The following is a 13,075-nucleotide window of genomic DNA, read 5'->3' on the forward strand; positions in this document are numbered from 1 at the left end:
CACACACAATGAAGAATACAACTGCCAGGAGGGACCTGCCAAGGGGGAAGCCTGAGAGGATGGAAAAGGAGGGGAGAGCAAGGTACAGCAGGGGAGGGGGCAGGACGAAAAGAGTAGGGGTGTCAGGGGGCAGGAGACAGGTGGGATGGGAGATGAAGAGGGAAGACAAAGCAGGAGGGAGTGCAGAGACACAGAAGGGGAGCACAGGAGAGGGAGGGGGTGTAGGAGAGGGAAAGCTGCTCAGGAGAAGGGAGGGGGAGGAGAGGGAGCCCTGAGGAGGAGACACGAAGAAGGTGGGTTTAGAGTTGGTAGGAAGGGTAAACATCAGGGCGAAGCTCATCACCCAGGAAGGGTAGGTACTGGAAGTTGCATTGGGAAAGGAGGCGGAGGGTGTGGAGATGGAGAGAGGGTGGGACACAATGATAAAGGCGCAGCAATGGGCTGGGTGTGGAGAGGAAGGGAGAGGGGTGAGGGGGATCGAGGCGTCAGACAATATATAGGGTGTGGATGTGTTCAAGGAAAAGTAGATGGTGGGGGAAGGGGATGAGGTTGTAGAGGATGCGCATGGAGGACAGAAGGTGGATGCGGAAGGCGAGGCGGAGTGCATGGTGTGCGACGTGAGGTCGCGAGGACAGGATTTTAAGAAGGACAGTGGCGCACAACAGAGAGAGGAGAAAGCACAGAGAGCTACTGATGAGTCAGGACACAGCACATGACACGCCGCAGCAGAGCCGGGCTGTGGACTCCTGGAGGGCGCGGGTGAACCAGTGTCGAGGGCAGTAGGGCCTGGCGCGGCGCTGTTTGGAGAGGACGAAACAAGCCACTGCAGCTGGCGTCCTGAAGGTTTTGTAGTGCGCAGATTTCTTTTTTTTTTTTAAAACCTGAAACGCTAAAGTTGTGCAGAACCTTGCGTGGGTTTGGCGAGAAATGTCGCAGTCTTGGGGTATGCTCAAGAGCTGCATGTTAGTGGGCAAATGTGGAGCATTATGATTAAAATTAGCAGGAGTTCTATATCTGTGCTAATACTGTTTTTTGCCGAGTAGCCATTTCCTATGTGCTTCAACATATCGTGTGTTTAAAAGCACCTAAATTGGAGAGTCGCTAAAGGCCCATTAAACGGCCTGTTGTGTGGCTGTAGTGGTAGCCCAGCGTTGTTTATTCTGATAATTTTCAAGTTAAACGTTTGGAACCGACACAGGCTGGTGAACAATTTTAGCAAATGAAATTTTGAATATGGTTACTGGTTGATTTGTGAGTGGCTAGAGCCGCCTAGTTGAAATATTCTCTGTTATTATTATTCTTACAGCCATCTTTAATATGTTCTAGCAGTACTAACATACGGGTGGTTTTAGAGTAATTTGGTAGTAAAATGGTTTATGTCTAGCCTTCAGCCGAAGCTCTATGTTTCAATTGTCATCGTTGAATACCTTTAAAACCTTCCACCTGTTATGTTGCCAGATTTGATGGCTTATTCATTGACAAGTCGTAACCTTATGTCTGATTAAGTCCTTATGTCTGATTAAGTATCCAGCAGCTAATGCCCATATCATTTCATGCGACTAGCTCGGCTTAGTGTAACGGGATGTGCCATCAGCACTGAAGGCACCGGTTAAGGGAAATATTGTTTTCGCGTATTGTGTCGATCGAGGCCCATGTCTGAGGATGTCCTGTTAGGCAATTAGCTTCATTGGCGCTTTAAATTGAAATTCTTAAGCAACTGTCTTTTCTCAGAAAAATTGTTAACCTGTTTAGTTTAGTGGCAGCTAGTATGATGAAGTTGTTTTGAAAAAAATTTTGGGTGCTACGTGTGGCCACGTGCAGGACTTAAAAAATTTTTTTGGTGTATTCCTGATGTTAAAACGGCCAGTGTCGATACGAATTGGTAAATTCGTTGGAGTCTTTTAAAGACAAGTCTTTTAAACTTGAAATGTAACATGTTTGTCTAAACTGCTGGTGTAGTTTAAAAATTTAAACGGCTAGTGCCGATTGAAATAGATAAACTCATTTGAGGATTTAAAGACGGCTAAGCACAGAGTTAAGCTTCAAAATTTGTTTGCGCAGTGATGAGATCGATGGTAAATTTAACTTACTCTATATTGTACACTCCTGGAAATTGAAATATGAACACCGTGAATTCATTGTCCCAGGAAGGGGAAACTTTATTGACACATTCCTGGGGTCAGATACATCACATGATCACACTGACAGAACCACAGGCACATAGACACAGGCAACAGAGCATGCACAATGTCGGCACTAGTACAGTGTATATCCACCTTTCGCAGCAATGCAGGCTGCTATTCTCCCATGGAGACGATCGTAGAGATGCTGGATGTAGTCCTGTGGAACGGCTTGCCATGCCATTTCCACCTGGCGCCTCAGTTGGACCAGCGTTCGTGCTGGACGTGCAGACCGCGTGAGACGACGCTTCATCCAGTCCCAAACATGCTCAATGGGGGACAGATCCGGAAATCTTGCTGGCCAGGGTAGTTGACTTACACCTTCTAGAGCACGTTGGGTGGCACGGGATACATGCGGACGTGCATTGTCCTGTTGGAACAGCAAGTTCCCTTGCCGGTCTAGGAATGGTAGAACGATGGGTTCGATGACGGTTTGGATGTGCCGTGCACTATTCAGTGTCCCCTCGACGATCACCAGTGGTGTACGGCCAGTGTAGGAGATCGCTCCCCACACCATGATGCCGGGTGTTGGCCCTGTGTGCCTCGGTCGTATGCAGTGCTGATTGTGGCGCTCACCTGCACGGCGCCAAACACGCATACGACCATCATTGGCACCAAGGCAGAAGCGACTCTCATCGCTGAAGACGACACGTCTCCATTCGTCCCTCCATTCACGCCTGTCGCGACACCACTGGAGGCGGGCTGCACGATGTTGGGGCGTGAGCGGAAGACGGCCTAACGGTGTGCGGGACCGTAGCCCAGCTTCATGGAGACGGTTGCGAATGGTCCTCGCCGATACCCCAGGAGCAACAGTGTCCCTAATTTGCTGGGAAGTGGCGGTGCGGTCCCCTACGGCACTGCGTAGGATCCTACGGTCTTGGCGTGCATCCGTGCGTCGCTGCGGTCCGGTCCCAGGTCGACGGGCACGTGCACCTTCCGCCGACCACTGGCGACAACATCGATGTACTGTGGAGACCTCACACCCCACGTGTTGAACAATTCGGCGGTACGTCCACCCGTCCTCCCGCATGCCCACTATACGCCCTCGCTCAAAGTCCGTCAACTGCACATACGGTTCACGTCCACGCTGTCGCGGCATGCTACCAGTGTTAAAGACTGCGATGGAGCTCCGTATGCCACGGCAAACTGGCTGACACTGACGGCGGCGGTGCACAAATGCTGCGCAGCTAGCGCCATTCGACGGCCAACACCGCGGTTCCTGGTGTGTCCGCTGTGCCGTGCGTGTGATCATTGCTTGTACAGCCCTCTCGCAGTGTCCGGAGCAAGTATGGTGGGTCTGACACACCGGTGTCAATGTGTTCTTTTTTCCATTTCCAGGAGTGTATGTAGTTGGCAACTTAAATGTTTGCTGCCGGTTCAAGAAGGAAAGTAGAGTCAAGTGTTTTAAGGCGGCTGCACGCCAGTTAAAATTCTAGTATTTTGAGTGTTGTGTATCGCTGATGTGGTTACTCCCATAAGGCGGTTAGTGCCAATAGGATGTAACAGTCATAAATGATCATTTTAGGTGGCATTTTTGAGAACCTGGGGAATTTTAAGATCTTCTTGTCTTGTAATTATTTAGTAACGAAGGGCCAGTTGAATTTGGATTATTTGTTGGCTTGTGTCATTTGTTTTAAAGGCGGCTTGAGCCGGTTTGAACTTAAGAATCCTGATTGGTCGGGTCTTCTTGAATTAAACTGAAAACTGTAACGTCCTATTACGTAATGTGGTTAATGACAACTGTATACTTTTTTGTCTTAATAAATGAGCGCAGTGCCGAAGTACGATTTTCTCAATAAAGTAAATTTCATTTTTTGTGCTTAGTGCCTTTCACTCAAGGACGCTTGTGTCCTAGCCACCCCTATTCCATAGGGTATTCCCATTCCTCGTTTCCGTGGTAGGACAATAATTATGTCATGTCGTTCAATCACGGTACCACTTCTTGTTAGCTTCTTCCATTCATTTGTTTCCTTCATAACTGTGTGATTTCTTATTAGTTCACGTAACTTTCACCGCCCTTATATAACATTACGTCTGAAACGGTTCGATTCCGGTCTTTGCCATTGTTCCCACGGTCCATAATTCATTTCCATACAGTGTTGTGCTCCATGCATACATTGTCATAATTTTCTTTCTCACGTTAAGGCCTACATTCGTTACTGCTAAACTTCTTTTGACTAGGATTGTTTTGTTTGCATGTGCAACTCTGCTGCTTATATTCTCCTCGCTTCGTCTGTAATGCACTATTTTGCTTCAAAGATGCCAGAATTCCTTTAGTTTGTCTACGACATGGTCCCCAATCCTCATGTTTAGAGAGCCGTAATTTTTCTGCTGCTCTTTGATACTTCCGTCTTTGTTTAACCTCCTATCGCTGCGTTCAGTCGACTGTTCATACCACCCAACAGGTCATATCATTCTTCGCCACTTTCACACGGAATAGCAGCGTCATCAGTATTGAAATCTTTTCACCCAGCATTTTATCTCACTCTTGGACTTCCTTCATTGTGTCTTACATATGGAGTCTGTACAGTAGGAGAGATGGACTGCATCCGAGAACTTCTCTCTTGACCTTGTACCGTTATTGCCCCCCCCCCCCCCATGATTCTTGTCCATATTTCCATATTTTATATTATCTTAGAATTTCGAACGTTGTACACCACTATACCTATAACGGTGTCTTTCTTATCCTGAGTTTATGAGTTTTGTTTCCGTTACTGCCTCTCTGCCCACACTGCCTTTCTTAAAGACATACCGATCGTCATCTAACAGATCCTCAATTTTCCCACTTACAAGACTTGAAAAAAATAAGAAAGCTACGGTATACTTCTTTGCAGCAAAGTTTAAGAGCCCATCGAGACCTACCCCAAGCCTATTCTGTTTTTCGAAGGCCTGCAGCCGACAAGTGAGCTCACCGGTTAAAAAGATTAGTAACCCCCTTAAAATAGCCCAGTGGTCGGTTTGGAACTGACGAAAGTTATTGCAGTGGAGTGGTGTGCATGCGTGGCATTCGACTGCATGGAATCATCGCACTGCGTAGCATCGACCTGGAAACTTGAGAGAATGGAAAAAGGGGACGTCTTTGGACCTGTCCGTGACCATATTATGTACGCATTTGTTCAGTTGGTTGGTATACCATGGTGACTGGCCAACGTGTCTACAAGGAATGATGCACCACTTGGACTCATGTGACCCAGTGTAAGATGATGTCTCGCCTTGTCAATAACAACCGGCTTCAAACTCGACGGAAAACGATGCTTTCAATGAATGCGGGTCCATGCCAACCAGTTTCCGAGTCAGCTTAACGAAGGGAATAACACGCAATGGTCGTTTGGAGTCGGGTACCTCGCAGAAGGCCATTGCTCACATCGGCAAATAAAACTTAGTCTTCAATGGCCCAAACAACACAGAAACTGAGCGGTAGGTGAGAAGTGTGTAGCGCGGTTTAACGCGTCGCGATTTTGCCTCCTTTCGAATGATACAAGACGTCGAGTAAATGGACGATCTAGTGAGACGTTTAAACGGCAGTGAGTGGAGAATGTCGTTGAGGCTGGAGGTGATTCTGTGGAGTTTCTGGGGTGGTATACATGCCATGACTTTGTAACTTCTCCTGGCAAAACACATATTATATGTGGTAAAAAAGGAGAAAAGAATAATTGGACTGGATGGTTGTAATTGCGTGGACAACGATTGTGTGAACTTTATGTAATAAAGAGAAACCATTATGTGTCATGTTTTATACTTGTATAGAATTATGTACCGATTTTTTTAAGGATAATATCTGTGTCGGCGAGTACTGAAACCGCCACAGACGATACTTATTAAATATCAAACAAAGATGAGAATATTTCACAACGAGTATAAATAGTAGTGACTGAGCATTAATTTCTCTGTCGCCTTCTTGGAGTTACGTGAGTACGAAGAGCCTGTGACGCTATATTGTATGCTTCACAGCATTCTTTTGTCAAGATTGAGAGAAGGATGCCATTAGGTACTGATTTGTAAAAGTGTGTAATAATTTAATCTGTCTAAATATTTTGAATAGAGTTACTTAGTAAAAACTAGCACTATGATTTGTAATAAGCTTGCCTGGTATTTTATCCCATCCTTTTAAGACTTTTTCAGCTATTTAAATATTATTCGTGGTGCAGAGCTGCGCTACGAACGAACGAGCCGCTGCCGCGGCGCATTCAAACTGCATTAAATGAAATCAATCATACCGCAAACAAGCGGGCAGGTAACAGTGAACTAAAATTATTTCTTTCGGCTTTCGGAATTGCAGGGTAGTGCAGCAGATTTTATGATGTGTTTTACAGGTGGACGCGGGCTGCGGATGATATATTATTAACAGTGCAAAAAGATAATTTACCTTCATGACATAAAAGAAATCTTTCTGTGCGTAGTTCTGGTCTGGCAAACATTATAGTAAAAACATCTTTTTCTCTGATAATAGTCTCATGTTCTCGTGTTAGTCGTGGTACTTATTGGTGTTTTACTGTTAACAAAAATACACTGCAAAATTTTCATGTTGAACGAACATTGCGTACTGTAACATCAGTATTGATAACGAAATAATTTTCAGTAACCTTTTCAATAACTGTAAAGTAAGGAAGATATGTTGAACTTTATAGCGAGTTACAATAACGAAACAATGTTCCTTTAATAGAAAGCCAGACCCAGAATAATAAGAACATAATATATTTTGTTTTGTCGAAAATTAATGATCCAAAGAAAGTCACAGCACAGCAACCCTAAAAAGTATTTCAGGGCTCTTTTCGTAGCAACATATTTTATCTCATATATTAGTTGTTACGCGAGGAATAACAAGCAAAGAGACAGCGAAAACTTGGACCTACTCGTTCAGGCTGCCGGCATGTTTATTTCGACATTTTGAGTGACCAAGTGTCTGTCGCCTATCGTGACTACAGTTGTGTTCACAAGACTGCACGCATACATTCCTGGTTTAACGAACACTAACAAGAAACCAGGAGGAGGAGGAGGGCATTAGTGTTTAACGACCCGTCGACAACGAGATCATTTACAGACAGAGCAGACGCTCAGATTAGGGAAGGATGGGAAAGGAAATCGGCCGTGCCCTTTCAAAGGAAACATCCCGTCGTTTGCCTCAAGCGATCTAGGGAAATAACGGAAAACCTAAATCGGAATGGCTGGACGCGGGTTTGAACCGTCGTCCTCCGGAATGAGCACAGTGTAAGAAGGAACCCCTTGAGTGCGAGGTCGCGAGTTCAGTACTCAGTACGGCTCGTTGGGAAGTCTTGTGTTAACAACTATGGCAGGAAAAAAGTTAACTGATAATGACTCACCATGCGCCTCAGAAGGGCAACAGAAAACGAATGTCTGGGAGGTGAAGAGATCAACCTTCAATGGGACTTATGTATTGAATTTGTCCAATGGTTCCAGATGGTTTGAACTGTAATGTCACACTTTTCAAGAAGGATAGTTAGCTGTAAAGGACTATGATTTCTATACGCAGACCTGGAATCGTGCAAAACCAAGTTATTTTGACCAGCTGTTGTCCAAAAGCAGTGATGATACGATAGTTGTAGTTCTCTTACGCCCATTTCCCCATTCGTGCTTGCTGTGCTGTAAATATTCTCTATTGGCCTTGCAAGATCACGCACACGAGAAAGAATCGAAGGGGGGGGGGGGGGGAGGGGGAGCCGAGCGCCTCCAATTTCTCACTGGACAGTAAATAACTTTCCAGCCAACTTACCTTTCAAATTAACAGTCGACATAATTGTATACAAATGCGTTAAGGCGTTGATGTTAGTTGATCTTGATACAACTATCTTGGCACCTCTAATTTCCAGGATTCCTTTCATATGCATTTTGTTTTCAAATCCTGACTGGTCGGAGTTGAAAACAAATTCCTTACTGAACGATGCGATAAATTTAACTCATTTATAAATTTTTGGGCAGATTCCGCAGTTTGTTGTGTGCATCGCCAAGTTGACCCTTTATTTGAAATTTCGTTATCTTAAGTCTCCCAATTCTGTAGCACTGTTTGAAATTATTCAACCATAAACTGCTTCCCTTGAAATCCCTTTAATCTAGCCGCGCGCAGTTTGATGTGCATAACGTAGTAGGTCACTATCATGATATCCTTGAAACGCGCAAACACCAGGTTTTGTAACAAATGCGCCTTTTGCTCCCTTGAATATCCATAGTTTATCTTATGCATTACAAGGTCCACAGAAATTTCTTTTTACTATGCTACAGATGGTCTTCCATGTTCGTAATTATGTTTAGTACCCGCTGACTGGGCAACGATTGTCCTTTACTACGTTCCACTGGAGACGGTATTTTTGGCTCACTGTCGACAAGAATGATGAACTACATGACCTGTTTCAATATCGCTTTCACTTGTTAAGCACATCTCGTTATCTTTGTATTCCTCGTGCACATTTTCCGCACAGTCGAGTACGACACAACCCATTCCACTGACTCATCTTGCACAAACGGTAATATTTCATCTGCCACTTCTTCTCACTCTGCGAAATCCTTTTGGTTCCTTTCTGACAAAATGTCGACTTCGGCCATTGTTGTTGTAGATATAATGTAATGTTTCCTTTGTTTATCGTCGGCATTTCTCTGCTTTGTATCAACACCACTAGCGCTGTAGCGCCGATGTGAGTTATTTCTCACCTAAGCATTTCAACTACGCTCCGTAGACTTACACTCTGCTCACCACTGGATACATCCAGTCTCGCCACCTGTTACCATTAGCAGCCAATATTGTAGTTGCGTTGTAGACAATATGTGGGGCGTCGAATGCCTTAAACTTTATTGGCCTTTTGCGATCTCAGGGGGTTCCTTGTAAGGCACCCTATTACTAATCGGCCTTTCCTGCTTGCGATATAAAATTTGACCGTGGATCGCATGTATGCCTAATTGATTTTTTCTAATAGTATAAGGCTATCCTTCCCGAAGAAGTGATACCGGTAAGTAGGAGGAAAGTGTACAACCGACCCTTCTGATGGAAAGTCTACTAAAAATAAAAGTAATTAAACCGAACAGGGCTATAATTTGGAAAATGAAAGTTATTTTGTGCATTCACTCACGAACAACACTGGACAGAAAGGGGTACCACTGATCATGAATCCAAAAGTTACACTAATGAACGAAAAGGAAGTAATTAACGGTCGCCAGCCCACTAGGGCAATTTACTTCCAAAATCCTGTACAAGACGATGGAAAAGAAAAATATGTATTATTAAACACTGACGTGGCAACTAAAGGTAGCCACGTTTTTTTATATATATTTTTTTTACACTAATTTTAAGTGAGTATGTAATGATAAAGAAAACTGAGAAGTCACTCTTACGTTACGTTTGGCACTATATTTTGAAAAAAGGCAATCGAGTAATGATTTGAAGATATGCAATTAAACTGTATGTTAGTACTGAACTTCGTTACGTGAACCACGACTTTCAGTGACCTCAGCATAACATCATCAAAGAAATTTAGAAAAAAATAAGCACTTTTTACTTTCACTTTAATTATTTTGCAAATTGGATTTCATATTATTTTCTGAACAATTGAGCCTCTTTGCACTGACTTGAACAGAATTAAAACATTAGAATACGTACCGAACCAAACAGCCATGTGCTTCAAGCTATATGTAAAATAAATAAAACTTCCGCACTCTTAATTTGTGCATTTCTTTAGATTTGGATTTTTTACAGTGATTGATTCTCAAACTTGGAAAATGAAATTGCTTTACTTTAGTCATATACTGAAGCCTCTGTTGTACAACAGTTAATTGAAAGTAGACTGAGGCTAAAATTCTTAAAAGAGAAATTATTCATTAATAAACTGGCTGTAACTATTCAATTTGTTTCTTATGACACTCATTTAGCATATTAGGAAAAAAACGGAACAAGAATCTTGCTTCGTAACAATGTCTGGGGGCAATGAGGACACAATCGCCCTGAGTTTGATTATTATTTAAATAAATCTTATCAATCAAATCACATTCAGTTGTGCTGCTTGGTTAGCCGTTGTCTTTTTATCAATGAACAGTCTTACTTAAGTGCTGTGCAAACGACGAAACTCGGAGCCGACGACGAAACTGTGTTGCTGGAACTGCTGCTGTTGTTGAAGACGGTAGCATATTGTGGAGCCACGGCTAACTATAGGAACGGGCAATCGTAATTAATACAACCTCTTCCGCCCGTCCACTGTTCGTACTCCTGCTCTAGACATCTGGCCGGCGCGCCTACATGATGCCGCCGAAAATGGTACTTTCTACTGTGAGAGCGTTAACACCACACTTCGCACACTACAAGCGCTGGAACCCGTCTTCCACTCTCTCCGCGCGTTCTGCGCAACAACTCCCTACCCAAAGATTTTACAACGCACAAGTACTGCTATTATCGTTGCTAGTCGATACAAATAACAATTCCTTTGGCTTTTTCCCACAGCTTATAAGTTTCACAGTAAAACACAGATAAATACAATGAAACGTCAACAGACTTTCACCTAAATGTACACATACAGTGAAGTAATGTCCTTACTTATTAAAAGAAAGCATTTAAATTACAAATATTTACATACAATTAAAAAAGTTATATATCGTTAGCAGGTGCCATGCATCTTGCATTTTAGGAGTTACTCAATCACCAAACTGTATTGCCATATGGAATGCCTGGGACTATTTGGAACAGCGGGTAAGACATGCCAGCTAGCATCCCTGCAATTTTTCTCTAGGTGATCTAACCATGCATGAGTGGCTGCAGCTACAGGGTGGCGCACGAAATGTGTTACCATTTTGTTTTTGAATATAAAATAAATACAATCTGAAAGGAACATATACTACAATGAAGAGCCGTCCATGGAGATTTGTTCTAACTCAGCACATGCTCAATACGTCCATCATTTCGTTTCCTAACTTCCTTCAAACGAACACTGAAGTTAGTGATTACCCTACGGCACATGTCTTCCGTAATTTCACTGCAAGCTTTAAGAATAAGTCTTCTGAGCTCCATTAAATCACGTGGACGTTTCGGGAAAATTTTTTCCTTTGGGTACCCCCAAAGAAAAAAGTCACATGGATTGAGGTCTGGACTATTGGGGGGCCAATTTTGTCCGTCATTGAAGCGACCTGGAAACCTGAAATGCTCGTGTAAAAACTCCAACACAGTGTTTGCAGTATGTGGCCTTGCTCCATCTTGCATGAACCACTGCGTGTTGAGGGGCAAGGCAGTAGCAAGAAGCTGTGGAATGAAGCTATTGCGAAGCATGCTTAAATAACGCTCGCTGTTCACAGTTTCTTCAAAGAAAAAGGGTCCAATAAGTCCGTGACTGGAAATTGCTGCCCACGCTGTGATCCTCGGAGCATAATGTTGTCGTTCATGAAGCACTTGTGGGTTTTCAGTGGCCCAAAACCGCACATTTTGTTTGTTAACCACGTCGTCTAAATGAAAATGCGCCTCGTCTGAAAACCAAACGTTGTTGAGAGTTTCTTCCCTATCCTCCGCCCACTGAGCAAGCAGTAGTCTCTGCTGCTCGTGTTCTTCAGTGAGCTTCTGTGCAAAGGTCACCTTGTTTGGGTACATATGGAGGTCACTTTTAAGAATGCGTCGAACGGAGCGTCTGGATATTCGCAGTTGCACTGCTGCCTTTCTACACGATTTCCCGGGACTTCTCTGTACAGCAACCTTGTACCGCTTCAATATTCTCCAGCGAATAAACAGGCTTAGGCCGAGGTCGCTTCGCTTCCAATACTGTTCCTTCCTGTACAAATTTATCGTACAACCTGTGGATGGTCTTCTTGCAAGGAACGCATCGTGTGTTAAACTGTTGTCGAAAACGCCTCTGAGTCACAACAAGGCTTTTCGTTTCATGAAAAAGTAACACAATTGCCGATAGTTGCTGTGTCGTCAGTCTTCCATTGTCAGCCATTGCTGCTTACTAGTCTCCTAGCGGCAGTGTCGTGAATTACACGTTATTTCGTAACTCATTTATTTTTCCAAGCTCTGCTGGTACTGCTGTACCCCAGCGGGATATCTAATGTGCGTCGTGAATTGTGAAAGAAACAACTGGTAACACATTTAGTGTGCCACCCTGTAGATAAGGCATACCTGAAGAATTTATGGAACTCTCTTCCTCACCAAACTGAAGTCATTATCTAACAAAGGGAGGCCGCCAATTGTGAAATTCAGATTCGATTCATACTGCGCATAATAAAAGCTCATGGCCAGAGGTGTAATGTGACAAAGCACCAAGATGCACTTCTCAGCCGTTGTCGAGAAAATCGACAGTTAAAAGAAACCGTTGCGGTGAAATACTCTCTACGATAAGTAAGTTCTACAGCGTCGTGGTACAGCGGTAAGCGCTCGGGTTCGTAATCCGACGGTCGCCGGATCGAATCTCGCGCCATTCAAACTTTTTTTTATTAGTATTTGTTTTTTGTAATTCAAATATATATATATATATATATATATATATATATATATATATATATATATATATATATATAATTCCGGGCAATCAGTTGCAACAATTATGCATATAATAAGTTGTTGAAAGTCGTTTGTCGTGGAAAAACTGGCGACTTCGAACATCATTATGTTTTCCGCAAACAAAGTTGTATTTCACAAATGTTATTAACTGTCTTCATAATGTTAACCGCGTATAGTTAACGGAGGACGTAGAAACGATATTCCGAAACGAATACGTATAGCGTAAGTCAAACGTTCGAATTAGAATAGAGACCCCACGAACACAAACTTGCTGTGGCAGGTATGAAATATAAACTCCGTTACTCGCTCGTTACACTTGAAGGACAGATGTTGAATGGGCCGAAACGAGCCGCCGCATAACAGCGTAGTTGCGTGCTAACTTCGAAAGAAGGTAGATGCGGTCCCTAGCGCAACT

General features: G+C 43.5%; 1 protein-coding gene across 1 annotated transcript in view; it reads right to left on the reverse strand.

Moving 5' to 3' along the window:
* The window catches only part of LOC126199320 (gamma-aminobutyric acid receptor subunit alpha-4-like), a 164,842-nt gene that overhangs the window by 113,035 nt on the left and 38,732 nt on the right, over positions 1–13,075 (reverse strand). The window lies entirely within an intron of this gene.

Source organism: Schistocerca nitens, chromosome 8, assembly GCF_023898315.1.
Source record: "Schistocerca nitens isolate TAMUIC-IGC-003100 chromosome 8, iqSchNite1.1, whole genome shotgun sequence".
In the NCBI taxonomy this organism is placed as follows: Eukaryota; Metazoa; Arthropoda; class Insecta; order Orthoptera; family Acrididae; genus Schistocerca; species Schistocerca nitens.